This window comes from Schistocerca gregaria, chromosome 5 (genome assembly GCF_023897955.1).
Source record: "Schistocerca gregaria isolate iqSchGreg1 chromosome 5, iqSchGreg1.2, whole genome shotgun sequence".
NCBI classification, from domain to species: Eukaryota; Metazoa; Arthropoda; class Insecta; order Orthoptera; family Acrididae; genus Schistocerca; species Schistocerca gregaria.
In genome coordinates, this window is record NC_064924.1 from 470,996,366 (window position 1) to 471,011,759 (window position 15,394).

The window sequence follows — 15,394 nt, forward strand, 5'->3', positions numbered from 1 at the left end:
TTCTTCTTTGCACCATTTAGTTTGATACTGGCTCAGAAAATCACAGATTTGATGTAAGTGAACATACAGAGGGTTTATATCCTTTTGTTTCAGTATCCCTGCATCACACACATTGCATGTATCAGTATGAGGCATCTTCAATTCTATATTAACTTTTCTTGTGAATAATTATGTTTGTGTTACAGTTGACATTCTGGAAACCATATGTTCCATTTTCATTTTTGTAAGGTCAACGCATTTCAGCTAAAGATTTATCTGATCATTATATATCTGCGTATCAATCTCTCCCTACTGTAATGACTCTTGTACAAATGAAGTCATTTTATAAGATCAGTCAGTCAATTTTAAAAATTGATAAACTTTGATCATTGCTTGCCATGATCAACATAAGAAGTAGATTTACAGGCTCCATTTTCTAACATTTCTGCATCACGAGTCTTCTCAGCAGAATAATCAACCTCATTAAGTGTTTCACAGTGAATGTCCAATGTACTTGATTGTGGAAGCAAGACTGAAGAAACCAGGACATGTTCATGGGATTTGTTGACCTAAAACAAGCATTTGACAATGCAGAATGGTATAAAATGTTTGAAATTTTGAGAAAAATAAGTATAAGCTACAAAGGAAGACAGGTAATACATAATATGTACAAAAACCAAGAGGTAAAAATGAGAATGGAAGACCAAGGGAACGGTGCTTAGATTAAGAAAAGGAGAAAGGCAAGAATATAGTCTTTCTCCCCTGCTGTTAAACTGTACGTCAAAGAAACCATGGCAGAAATAAAATAAAGATTCATGAGTGGAATTAAAATGCAGGATGAAAGGATATCACTGATATGATTTCTGATGACTTCAGGACCTGTTGAATAAATGTGCAGTCTAACAAGCACATAACATGGGTCTGGGAGTAAAACAAAGAGAGATGAAAGTAACGAAGAGTAATAGAATGAGATTAGTGACAAACTTAACATCATAATTGGGGACCATGCAGTAGATGAAGTGAAGGAAGTCTGCCACCTTGGAAGCAACATAATACCTGACACACAAAGCAAGCAAGATATAAGAAGTAGACTAGCACAGGCAAAGAGGAATTCCTTCCTAAAAATAAGTCTAATGGTATCAAATACTGACCTCAATTTCAGAAGGCATTTCAAACAATTTACTTCTGGATCACAGCATTATGTGGAAGTGAAACATGGATTGTGGAAAAATTTGACAAATAGGTACTCAGAACATTTGAGATTTGCAGTGGGCTACATCAAACAAGTCAAAAGACAATGACTTACATCAATACATTTTAAGGAAACATAGGCAGAATGTACTCCTTTCACCAGTGAGAAGGGGGGGGGGGGGGGAGGGATGGAAGTTCTGTCTGTCAGAGTTTGCACAGACTAGACTGTCAACAGGCGCAGTGTTGGGAGGCTGTGGGGCAGGGAGATTGGAGAGACAAACCACCTGTTGGCAGTCTGATCCCTGCACACTCTACCAGACAGTGCTCCTCTCTCCCTCCAACCATGCACTGCTGTCCTTTCCCCCTTCCCCACCACCTCCAGATTGCTACTTCCATTTGATGTCCCAATTGCATTCTGGTCTGAGCTTCTGGAGTTGGCAGTCATGTGTGCGTGAAGTGTGCTTGTTTGTGTGAATGAATGGTGTGTGTTTATCTTTCTTTCTCTGATGAAGGCTGTGGCCAGAACCTAATGTGTAAGTGTCTTTTAATTGTGCCTGCCTTTTAATAGCTTATCATCTCATCTTTGCAGGAAGTAGCAATCTGTCTTTTTCTTGCATTGAAAATAACAGTTTGTATTATTGTAAATTATTGTTCATTTTTCTCTATCCATTAATGTGAAGTATACAGTTGTTTAGAAACAGAATCTAAATAGTATAACTTAAATGCAGTTTTTATTGTAATGAGTGAATTGATCATTTTCAGAAATTAAGCATAGTTAAAAATATGTTAATCTCCTTCATCATTGCTGTCAGTGGCTACTGCAACATACTGAATTAGCTTGTACTAACTATACTTTTTAACTCATGTCTTCCATGAGTACTTTCACTTTCTTCTTCTGTTTCATTTTAAGATTTATGGAAGGTGGTGTATGAAAACATTAAACAGAATTAAACACGAATACAAAGAAAGGAAAGTGAACTTTCATCCAGTGGATGAATAATGTCACTGGTATTATTGATTTTAAAATTTATTCACCGGCTACAAACAGCTTACTGCCTTACCTGAATTATAAGTGGAAATTTTAGTCTAAGAAAGTCAGACTTAGCTCTTCCTGGGAGAAAATGTAGAAACTAATTGTAAATATTTTTTCAGGTTTGGACACCTTCACTGGCACAAGACTAATCTTATAGAAGTCCCCTTTCCTGAGTATCAAGCACATAAAAGTAAGATGTGGCTAGGTATGCCACAGTTAGTTGCCCTCTATGTCAGTTACTTGCTGTTAACTCCAAGTGTTCTTGAGATTGCTGAATGTTGTGTGTGTGCTGGAACTCCATCACAATATTTCGGTATTCTGAGTAGGACTGCAAAAGACATCTACTCCCAGGATGTTTTCAAGACTGTTACATTTGTGTTAAGTCAGTGCAATATAGTTTGTAGATGTTATACATGACTTTTAACTTCATGTTTTTAAGGCACATTCTTAACATGCAATGAAGTCTCAGATTGTTTTGCATGTTTCTAGGATAGCATTCTGCTCACTATGCAAATTTAAAAAAGGAGAACTGATGTGGTATGTGAGCAAAATCAGTGACTTGAATGTGGTGGATTACTGCTAAAGACATGTAAGAGCTACAGAATGCTGCAACTTACAATACAATACAGTACAGGTCATCTGCTTCCTAAAAAATGCTGCTTTTGAAATATGTGGAAATTGCTGACAGGACTTTCAGTATGCACCTTCACAACAAGGCAGTGACCCACCACTACCTTTATAGTAAACCTTGTTAACCAAGGAAATTAGAATAGTGTGAGCCATTGGGCTCTCTCACAGTATTCAGCGAGGCATTTTGTAATACGGCCTACAGGTTACAATTTTTTTTAAATTTCATACTGTTTGCCCCAGGATCAAATCATGCATTTAAAATTTAAGACTCAGGTGAAGCTTAATGCAGGTGTCTCATTAATTCCTGTAATACAAAATTTTCTGTTACTCTACACACAATGGATGTAATGGAAAATGATAACTTGATAGTACAATATTACAGTTTGATTTTTTCTTTCTGTAAAGTCTTCAAATGGCAATGTGTGAGTTCGTGGAAGAAGTTACCACTAAAATGAAAATATTCATTTTAAAAATTAATTTTATTGCTAAAAAGTGTGTGGATTATGTGACAAAGTGCTTATTTTATCTGATCAGCTATGAGTATGAGTGACTCATTACATAAAAGAGACAATTACATCTCATGGACTCATTTAAACAAGAAATGACTGCAGAGACAAAGACTCAAAGAAATCAATAATGTAATTTGCTGCCACTATTCAGTGAGTGGGAAAATGATTAAGGTACTATAAATTCTAGTCACTTTACTTGAGAATTTGAACTGCAATCATGGGCACAGAACTTACTCATAATTTTATACTGATCCAGTGCTCTAAACATAATCTTTGTGCACAGTTCATTTCATGCCAGTGCAACAGTTCTGTGACTATTCACATCAACTACTCCTGACTGTATGAGTATCAGCTTTGTGCAAAGTGTTTATATACTGACAGTTTTAGTGTTTTATCTGAGGTACACTCTGAACAAGAAAGCAGCAAGATGAAATTCTGTGCCTCTACAGTGCAAGAAATTTTTCTGAATACAACTGTCATCTTTCAAAACAGTAATATTTGTGAACTTATTTGATTGTACCTTCTAGCAAATGAGTTCTAGGACTGACAATCATGTACGTGCTATTTAATACATTTTGTTTTGTGCTGTAAAACCAGATTCTTTTCTGTAGTAGTGTCATTTTTCATATTTTGCTTGAATCTATCCAAGTGTTACGTACATGTGTTTAAGTTTTGTTTTGTACTAACTAATAAATATTTTTGTGAGGTTTGGATAATGTAAATCCACATTTGCAGTTAGCAGTACAGCAGAACTGTGATAACTGGATGAAACTAACAAGACTTTATTGTGGAATTTTGCATTATAGGTAACCTCTAAAACAACTAATTTTTATAACATTTTTCTTGTTGCTGCATTAATAGAATGAGTGCATCCCTGGAAAGATTAATATTACTCAGTGTGTTACTGGTATTAGTTATCTGTGTTAGTCTAAAGATGTTTCACGAATCTTTTGTTTGACAATTCATTTTACTATTGTAGATTTCTGAGCTGAAGTAAAAAGTATTTTTCAAAATGTGTCGTTTAGTCTCTCATTACAGGGAAAATAACTCAAGGACCACAAAGTTTGTTATAAAAATGCTTATACCTATTACAAAAACTAACTCTGCACCCAGGCCCTGAAGATCAAGTACATCTCATAAAAAGGAGGATATTTATGTTTCATGAACATGAAAACATAAGTAGCAGCAACTTATTTTTTGAAAGGTCATTACCTTCATGATATCTGCTCAGAAAGTGTGTAACCTATGGCAGTCTGATTAATTAATGTATAACAGATCTACTGAAAGAAAAAGGCATGGTACTTAAAATGATAGCAATAAAAATAATCGAAGAAAGATCTTTTGATGCACCTTCAACAGAGATAAATAGCAGCATGTTCATCAAACTATTATTATAACATAGAAAAGTTAAGTTTCAAGGCAAAAATATGGAAGTTTTGTAACAATTGATGGATGACACTGACTCAGTTTATTTTTAAATAACCAAAATGGAAAAAATTATTGAAAAAAGTAGAGGTATTAATGTTTTGGAAATGCTTACAGTACTTATAAAAATGTTTTTGAGAATTCGAATAAATTGATTTTCAACAGTTAGTAAGATTATCATTTAGCTATGTAGAAAATGGTTTCACCGCACATCAACTTAATAAAATGAGATTCAATGTGTTTGATTCAACCCTCATTGAATACAGCATACTGAAGTACCTGTATAAAGTATGTAATGGAATTACCAAAAAACGTATGTAGCTGTTTTATGGTGACTAAGATTCATTTCCTTATGATGAATCAGAAGCTCTGAATGTTTAAGATAATAGATCAGCCCAGCAGCTGTAAACAGAGCTTTGGGGAATTGTGAAACATTTGTTTTATATATATGTATTTCTCAGCTTTGTGGCAGTAATGAGTGATGACAAAATCTTCAAAGGTTGACTATAGATAAAATAAACCCCAAAAATGTTTTCAATGCAGTTTTGAAAAGTCGTGAAAATTCATGATTGTTCATCTTGTCTCTTCAAATGAATTTATATATGCAGAACATAATCAAGCCTTATATGACAGTTTCTAAATTTGAAATAACCAACATCAGAAATAAAGCTTGGCAATATGTGAAACAGGAAAGATGTATGTACCCATCCAACAGCGAAACAATAACATTCAGAGCAGTGTTGACAAGAGACAGAAATTAATAAACAGTAATAAGATCTCAAGGCTCCAGAATTTCAGTAGTAGTTCTTTTGTCTGGAAGAAAAGCTGTGCAAGAAATGCTGAAGCAAAACGTGCAAGAATCTGACCCAAGTTCATTTTCTTTCATTTCCTCCTCTACCCCCTTCCCTCACACTCAGCCCTGCAAGTGACATTGTGCAGTGGTAAGATATTGGACATATCCAGGAGGATGGCAGCTTGTCTGGCCATTTACATTTAGGCTTTCCATGCTTTCTCTAGATCTTTTACGGCAGATGCCAGGGCAGTTCCTTTGCAAAGAATGCAGCCGATATCCTTCCCTATCTTTCCCGAATGTGTTCTTATACCCTTATCTTTAATGTCTCATCATCAATGAGATATTAAACCATAACCTCCCTTCTTTGGTTTTTCATTCTAATTTACAACTTGTACTTTCTTTACAGTGTTTTTAGCTATTATCTTTGGATTCTCTTTTAGCCACATCTCATTTATTAGTGTTTTGGGAAGTTACTCAATCACATTATTACTTCTCATAATATGCACATTGATTCTCACTATTAATTTACAGTAACTTTTCCAGCCATCACTCACATATACACATATAATTTACCATTTACGTATTCATCATTCACATTTTCTTGCCAGGAAGGATAATATTCAGTGTTTTAAAAGTGTGGAAGCAGTATCTGTTTTCTCCTCTGGTATGATTTTGTGGTTCATTTCTCCTTAGAATGTTCCTTTTTCAGTGCTGAGTTAGTAAGGACTGAGCTTTTACCTCATAGTTGTATGCCAGTGTTTATTTACTCTCCTTCCACCTTGTTGCTGTGAGACACTCTTTCTCCAAAAAATGAGTGAATTTGCATTTGACCAGTGATTGTTTCTCTCTCATAACATTCACATAGCGAGAGGCATTTATAAGCTCTCATTTATTCAAACTGTGTTGGTTATGTGTCTTATTTCGTTGAATCCCAAATTCTTATCTTGATTCATCAGCTTAAATGTTGTTTTGTTTTGCATTCCTTAAATCATTGTAAAAGTTGCTACCATCACAGAGGCCACTCACTACCAGATGTTTTTTCTGAGCTTTTGAGATTATAATGAAAGTATTTCATTCATTTCTATCTCAGAACATGAGATCACAATGTAAATTATGCCCCTCAGGAAATACATAACATTTGTTTAAGAAATTTTTGTGCTTTTGTGGTAATGTGCATACTTTTCTTAGCATGAATTTGCATGTTATTTCTGTGTGACATGTGTAGTGTCAGAAAGCCTATTCAATAATTTAAACATTTATTTCTCTTCTGTAAATGTATAATCAACTTAACTTACATTCCAAAGCCATTCGTGGTGTACAGTGGCAATATGTGTAGGGCACCTTTTTCTCATGGTATGATCCTGCTGGTGGATGTGGTTGGATTTTGACTTCTAGTCATTCAGACTTGAATGCTCCATCATGAACTGACCATAAAACTGGTACACAAAGAATAAAAATTTTCTCATAACTGTAGTGTAATAGGCACATTTTGGTTCATGTATCTAACAGTGGTTGGTTTTGTAAGTTTTAGTCAGAATAAAATTGTACAATTCATGGAGTTTTGGATGCCTTAAAGTAAAACTATATTTGGAAACTAAAGTTTCAAAATTGTATGATACTGATTTTCAGAAAGAGAGGAATATTTAACAAAAAGGCCATACACCTGTTGATGATGATGAACCTAAATTAAATTCGGCACTGGTAAATTATCTATATCACTGTTTTATTTTTATTTCAACAGTTAAGCAAAAACTATAAAAATCTGAAAATATTGGATTTAACATGATCTTTTGATACTTTCTGTACTCTGTTTTGTTATCTAAATAAATAGTGGTGATGATATGCCCAAATTTATGTTGTAATTCCTTGAATGTGTTCTCATATTTTTTTCGTGCAACAAACACGTATTTATTGGTACATTTTATTAGTATTCTCAGAAATTTGGCTGACATTAGCATCTAAATTTTTTAAGAACATATTTGTATGTGATATAAGAGAGACTATTTGCTTAACTACATCTGCAGTTTAAGAGGTTGATTGTTGTTTGATAACCATCTTGAGATAGAATGTTGAGCCTGCCCATGAAATTTCACCTTTGATCTCTTAGCTCTTCACATTTGTAAACTGTTCAGCGTATAATGAAAGTACTATCCTGGAACAAGGGAAATGATTGTTTGTACTAATATGGGTATCACAAATAGTGTGACCAATCAAAGGATAATGATGAAAACAAGTCTCAGTTTGATAAAAGTAGTGAATGACTAACCACTACATAACTATAATTCTTTGGGTACAGCTAAAAACTGCCAAAATGATCTTGCTGTTCATTTTTTTAAACCCACATATCTTTAACATTTTTCACTGCAGCTATTATTTTTATATTTCTTCCTCTGAAGATGAACGTCTTCTTTAATTTTGTTACTGTTAAGTTCCTAGTGAAACAAAAGAAACTTTTTAGACAAATGATGTTTATTCAGCAGTGTTAATGTGAATTAAAAGAACCACATAAACTGCTAAACTGTGTATTATACAAAAAACTTTGGCTATGACATTACTTCTGCCAAGAACTTAGCAAAGACTTGAGTTGTGATCTGAAATGATCTTAACTTTGATGTGAAATATTGTAATCAAATTTTGAGAACTGTTTCAACGAAAAATATAAACTTTTATATACCATATCTAATTTTGTGTCCTTCTTTTGTATGAACTGTTCCTTTTTCCAGAAATTTATTTAACAGGGGCAGGAGGAACCAGAAGTGAAGACAAATGGGGAACCATAAGGCATATGTTTAGCTTTTAAGAAACGGGTTGATTGCAATGCTTTGCTTTCTACTCACCAAATGAACCTATGACAAGACCATTCCAATGAAAGAAAAGGTTTCGCCTTTATCACTAGTAAAATTGTGACTTTATTAACTAACATAGTGTACTCAATTGATGATTGTATTCCACCAAACAACCACACTGTTCTCTCTTTTCTGTAAAAGTCTGTTGCTATTTTTTCTCACTAACAAAGCATTACAAGCAGTCATTTTTATTATGAGCTACCAAGTATTCATGTTCCATCTGCATAATGCAGTATGAAATTCCTGTATTATTCATATAATAATCATATGGACAGGGAAAGAAAAAAAGTCCTTTACAAAGTTTGTTACACAAAAAATTACTGTTTTGCATTATACCTTCTTTTATCTCCGATGGTATCACCCTCGGTTGTGAGGGTGTTGTGTATTTGTGATTTGTAGCACTTCTCTTAGGTCCTAACACCTTTGTTTAATGTTAGCTAGGTGTTAATAGTAATAATAATAAATTTTTATATGATACATGGTGTCTGTGTTTTCGGACAGGAGAGGGGAAGATTAATGAGATGAGCTGCATCAGGACTTTGTGCAGAATCAGAGACAATGAGTGAAAATGTGTGCCAGACCGTGACTCAAATGCAGGATCTTCTGCTTACTAGGCTGTTGTTTTAACCACTGTACCACATGAACACAGTGTTTCTCACAAATTGGTGGACTATCTTGGCACGCTCACACTCCCTGCCTGATTCACATTCCCACCTAGTACCATATATCTGCAGTCTCCTTAGGTGTCCTTCGTGATCATTAATTTTAGATTCCGACTGGAGGTCGAACATAAATGTGCATCTGCACTGAAGGTTGTGGGTTCATTGCCCAAGGCAAATCAGTTATATGAATGCATGGTGTCTATTCTTTTGGACATGTCTAAAAGAACAGATATAATGAGGTATCTGCAGCTGTGACATCATATTATGTAAATTGAAGGGAGAGGGGAGAAAGGAAAGCATAGGGAAGGAACTAATGATATCAGCTGAATCAGGACTTTGTGCTGAATCAGTGCGATGAGTGAAACTTTGTGCTGGACCTGGATTATAACCCGGGACTTCTGCTTACAAGGTAGTTGTATTGATCACTATGCCACCTGGACACAGTGTTTATTGCAAATGTGCCAGCTATATCTGCTTCCTCTCTGGCCAATTGACATTCCCACCTAGTGTCATCTATCCACAGTCCCTGTCCATGTCCTCCATGCTTGATGATTTTAGATCCCCTCAGGAGGTCAAACTCAAATGTGCATCTGCACTGAAGGTTGTAATTCATTGCCCATCAAGTTTAATCAACGATAAGAATGTGTGGTGTCTATTCTTTCAAACATGTCTGAACGAATGAGTTCTGGAACTCTCGAGATGGGAACTTGCCCTTCAATATATCCTCTCTTCCCGTTACCCACCAGGCCTCAACCTCCACTAATTTCAAGCTGCCGCCGCTCATACCTCACCTGTCATTCAACAACATTTTTGCCTCTGTACTTCCGCCTCAACTGACATCACTGCCCAAACTCTTTGCCTTTACATAGGTCTGCTTGTGTCTGTATATGCGCGAGTGGATATGTGTGTGTGTGCGTGAGTGTATACCTGTCCCTTTTTTGCCCCTAAGGTAAGTCTTTCCGCTCCCAGGATTGGAATGACTCCTTAGCCTCTCCCTTAAAACCCACATCCTTTCGTCTTTCCCTCTCCTTCCCTCTTTCCTGATGAAGCACCTGTGGGTTGCAAAAGCTTGAATTTTGTGTGTGTGTTTGTGTTTGTTAGTGTCTCTATCAATATACCAATGCATTTGTTTGGTAAGTTACATCATCTTTGTTTTATTTTCATTCAGCAAGAACCCATTTGTGTTGAACCAATAGGATGCTTGAGCAATTATCTGTGCAGTACAAGTTTTAAGACTACTGAAATCATTATTGCTGTGAAGGAAAGTTGTATCACCTGTATATTTAACTGTACTTGACTTAATAAATCATAGAGGGTCATTATTAGGAACAGGAAAGGACTCAGTATAAATCTCGGTGGAACACGTATACTAACTTGTTCCACACTGATCAGCCAGAACATTATGGCCATCAATATAAACCCAACAAGACAATAGTAGTGTCATCTAGTGAAGAATGACTGCTAGTCAGGCACACACATGGTACATGTAGTATCAGTGAGCCTGCTGTCCCTGTGTAGAATGGGGAATGTACGCGATCTAAGTGAGTTTGACTGAAGGCAGATTGTGATGGCCTGGAGGCTCAGCACAAGCATTTCAGAAACTGCATAACTTCTCGGGCATTCAAGGAACGCTGTGGTGAGTGTCTTCAACATGTAGAAAAACCAAGGTGAAACCACGTCCAGACACCATGGGATTGGTTGGTCACCCCTCATTACAGATGACGGGCATTGTAGGCAGGGCAGATTGGTAAAACAGTACAGGCAGGGCAGATTGGTAAAACAGTACAGGCGGTAAACTGCGGCAAAACTAACATCGGACTTTAATGCTTGGCAGAGTACAAGTGTGTCTGAACACACAGTGCACTGAACACTCCCAACAATGGGCCTCCGCAGCCGACAACCCATGCATGTGTCAATGTTAACACCACAACATCGACAACTGCAACTGAATGGGGCACTTGATCATTGGCACAAGATGTTGACCCCATGGCTGAGGGTTGCATGGTCTGATGAATCACTTTATCTCCTCCATCATGCCAATGGAGAGTGTAAATCTATCATCTTCCAGGTGAACGGACCCTTGGCACCTGTATTGCAGGACAGAGTCAAGTTGGTGATGGCTCCATTATGCTCTGGGAACATTCACATTGCAACCAGTTGATATGCTGGCCCATAACTCAATCTGAACCCAATTGAACACATCTGGGATGTGACTGAATGTGGCATCAAAACTCATGCCCCCCCCCCCCCCCCCCTCCCTTTTCCCGGAATTTATGGGGATTAAGTGACTTGTGTGGGCAGATGTGGTGCCAGCTCCCTCCAGCCATATACCAATGCCTCTTTACTTCCATGCCTTTATACATCGCCAGTATTATTCATGCCAAAGGTGGACATACCAGCTATTAGGTAGGTGGTCATAATGTTTTGGCTGATCAGTGTATATTGTACATTTCTATATCAACATATACAACTTACGTGTAGTTCTGTACATATGGTTTAATACACTACTGGCCATTAAAATTACTACACCACGAAGATGACGTGCTACAGATGCGAAATTTGACCTATGGGAAGAAGATGCTGTGATATGCAAATGTTTAGCTTTTCAGAGCATTCACACAAGATTGGCATCGGTGGCGACACCTACAACGTGCTGACATGAGGTACATTTCCAACTGATTTCTCATACACAAACAGCAGTTGACCGGAGTTGCCTGGTGAAACGTTGTTGTGATGCCTCGTGTAAGGAGGAGAAATGCGTATCATCATGTTTCTGACTTTGATAAAGGTCGGATTGCATCCTATCACGATTGTGGTTTATCATATCGTGACAATGCTGCTTGTGTTGGTCAAGATCCAATGACTGTTAGCAGAATATGGAATCGGTGAGTTCAGGAGGTTAATATGGAACACCATACTGAATCCCAACAGCCTCTTATCACTAACAGTCGAGATGACAGACATCTTATCCACATGGCTGTAACGGAAGGTGCAGCCACGTCTCGATCCCTGAGTCAACAGATGGAGATGTTTGCAAGACAACAACCATCTGCACGAACAGTTCGATGACATTTGCTGTGGCATGGACTATCAACTTGGAGACCATGGCTGCGGTTACCCTTGACGCTGCATCACAGACAGGAACGCCTGCGATGGTGTACTCAATGATGAACCTGGGTGCATGAATGGCAAAACATCATTTTTTCGGATGAATCCAGGTTCTGTTTACAGCATCGTGATGGTTGCATCCATGTTTGGCAACATCACGGTGAATGCACATTGGAAGTATGTATTCGTCATTGTCATCATCATACTGGTGTATCATCCAGCGTGATGTTATGGGGTGCCATAGGTTACACATCTCGGTCACCTCTTGTTCGCATTGACGGCACTTTGAACAGTGGATGTTGCATTTCAGATGTGTTACGACCCGTGGCACTACCCTTCATTCGATCCCTACGAAACCCTACATTTCAGCAGGATAATGCGTGACCACATGTTGCAGGTCCTCTATGGGCCTTTCTGGACACAGAAAATGTTCGACTGCTGCCCTGGCCAGCACATTCTCCAGATCTCTCACGAATTGAAAACGTCTGGTCAATAGTGGCCGAGCAACTGGCTCATCACAATACGACAGTCATTACTCTTGATGAACTGTGGTATCGTGTTGAAGCCGCATGGGCAGCTGTACCTGTACACGCCATCCAAGCTCTGTTTGACTCAATGCCCAGGCGTATCAAGGCCGTTATTACGGCGAGAGGTGGTTGTTCTGGGTACTGATTTCTCAGGATCTATGCACCCAAATTGCGTGAAAATGTAATCACATGTCAGTTCTAGTATAATATATTTATCCAATGAATACCCATGTATCATCTGCATTTCTTCTTGGTGTAGCAATTTTAATGGTCAGTAGTGTAGTTTAAGGCTGTTATGTCTAATGACATAGAAATCCGTTTTTTTAAAGTGATGTGTGCCCTATACAGTCAAAGGGTTTGCTTGGATCACAAGTTACTTGAGTAAAGCTTTTATCCTCAAATGCTCAAAATAAGTAATTGACCACAAAGCTTATAGCACCAACAGTTGACAAATTTTTCCTAAAACCATATTTTGATCCACTAATTGTTCCTAGATTTTCAAAGAGTACAGATAATTGTCGGTTAATTGTACATTCCAATGCTTTAAAAAAAAGCCTGGACTATGGAAATTGCCTGTAACTCTAAGGTGAGTCTTTGTCAACATTATTATACACTCCTGGAAATTGAAATAAGAACATCGTGAATTCATTGTCCCAGGAAGGGGAAACTTTATTGACACATTCCTGGCGTCAGATACATCACATGATCACACTGACAGAACCACAGGCACATAGACACAGGCAACAGAGCATGCACAATGTCGGCACTAGTACAGTGTATATCCACCATTCGCAGCAATGCAGGCTGCTATTCTCCCATGGAGACGATCGTAGAGATGCTGGATGTAGTCCTGTGGAACGGCTTGCCATGCCATTTCCACCTGGCGCCTCAGTTGGACCAGCGTTCATGCTGGACGTACAGACCGCGTGAGACGACGTTTCAACCAGTCCCAAACATGCTCAATGGGGGACAGATCCGGAGATCTTGCTGGCCAGGGTAGTTGACTTACACCTTCTAGAGCACATTGGGTGGCACGGGATACATGCGGACGTGCATTGTCCTGTTGGAACAGCAAGTTCCCTTGCCGGTCTAGAAATGGTAGAACGATGGGTTCGATGACGGTTTGGATGTACCGTGCACTATTCAGTGTCCCCTCGACGAGCACCAGAGGTGTACGGCCAGTGTAGGAGATCGCTCCCCACACCATGATGCCGGGCGTTGGCCCTGTGTGCCTCGGTCGTATGCAGTCCTGATTGTGGCACTCACCTGCACGGCGCCAAACACGCATACGACCATCATTGGCACCAAGGCAGAAGCGACTCTCATCGCTGAAGACGACACGTCTCCATTCGTCCCTCCATTCACATCTGTCACGACACCACTGGAGGCGGGCTGCACGATGTTGGGGCGTGAGGGGAAGACGGCCTAACGGTGTGCGGGACCGTAGGCCAGCTTCATGGAGACGGTTGCGAATGGTCCTCGCCGATACCCCAGGAGCAATAGTGTCCCTAATTTGCTGGGAAGTGGCGGTGCGGTCCCCTACGGCACTGCCTAGGATCCTACGGTCTTGGCGTGCATCCGTGCATCGCTGCGGTCCGGTCCCAGGTCAACGGGCACGTGCACCTTCAGCCGACCACTGGCTACAACATCGATGTACTGTGGAGACCTCACGCCCCACGTGTTGAGCAATTCGGCGGTACGTCCAGCCGGCCTCCCGCATGCCCACTATACGCCCTAGCTCAAATTCCGTCAACTGCACATACGGTCCACGTCCACGCTGTCGCGGCATGCTACCAGTGTTAAAGACTGCGATGGAGCTCCGTATGCCACGGCAAACTGGCTGACACTGATGGAGGCGGTGCACAAATGCTGCGCAGCTAGCGCCATTCGACGGCCAACACCGCGGTTCCTGGTGTGTCCGCTGTGCCGTGCGTGTGATCATTGCTTGTACAGCCCTCTCGCAGTGTCTGGAGCAAGTATGGTGGGTCTGACACACCGGTGTCAATGTGTTCTTTTTTCCATTTCCAGGAGTGTACATTGGATCTATTACAGACACTTTAAACTCATCAGGAAAAAATCCATTGGATATACACTTGTTTTACCATATGCTAAAAGGTACACAGTACAATACAATCTATTAATCTGTAAGTTGCAAGATGTGTCATATTCACTATGTGATCAAAAGTACTCAGATACCTGGTTGAAAATGACTGAAAGTTCATGGCGACCTCAATCAGTAAGGTTGGAATTCAATGTGGTGTTGGCCCACCCTTAGTACTGATGACAGCTTCCCTTCTCGCAAGCATACATTCAATCAGGCACTGGAAGGTTTCTCGGGGAATGGCAGCCCATTCTTCACGGAATGCTGCACTGAGGAGAGGTATCGATGTTGGTTGGTGAGGCCTTGCAAGAAGTCAGCATTTCAAAACATCCCAAAGGTGTTCTATTGGATTAAGGTCAGGACTCTGTGCAGGTCAGCCCATTACAGGGATGTTATTGTCGTGTAACCCCTCCGCCACAGGCCGTGCATTATGAACAGGTGCTCGACCATGTTGAGAGATGCAGTCGCCATCCCCAAATTGCTCTTCAACAGTGGGAAGCAAGAAGGTGCTTCAAACATCAATGTACGCACATACTGTGTTAGTGCCATGAAAAACAACAAGGGGTGCAAGCCCTCTCATGAAAAACACT

At 39.3% G+C, this 15,394-nt stretch overlaps 1 protein-coding gene across 1 annotated transcript in view; it reads left to right on the top strand.

Moving 5' to 3' along the window:
* The window catches only part of LOC126273386 (neural-cadherin), a 432,448-nt gene extending 424,210 nt beyond the window's left edge, over positions 1-8,238 (top strand). The window contains exon 29 of the mRNA XM_049976939.1: positions 2,323-8,238. The gene's annotated coding sequence lies outside the window, so the exon portion shown is untranslated. The remainder of the gene's footprint in view (positions 1-2,322) is intronic.
* The last annotated feature ends 7,156 nt before the right edge of the window (positions 8,239-15,394 follow it).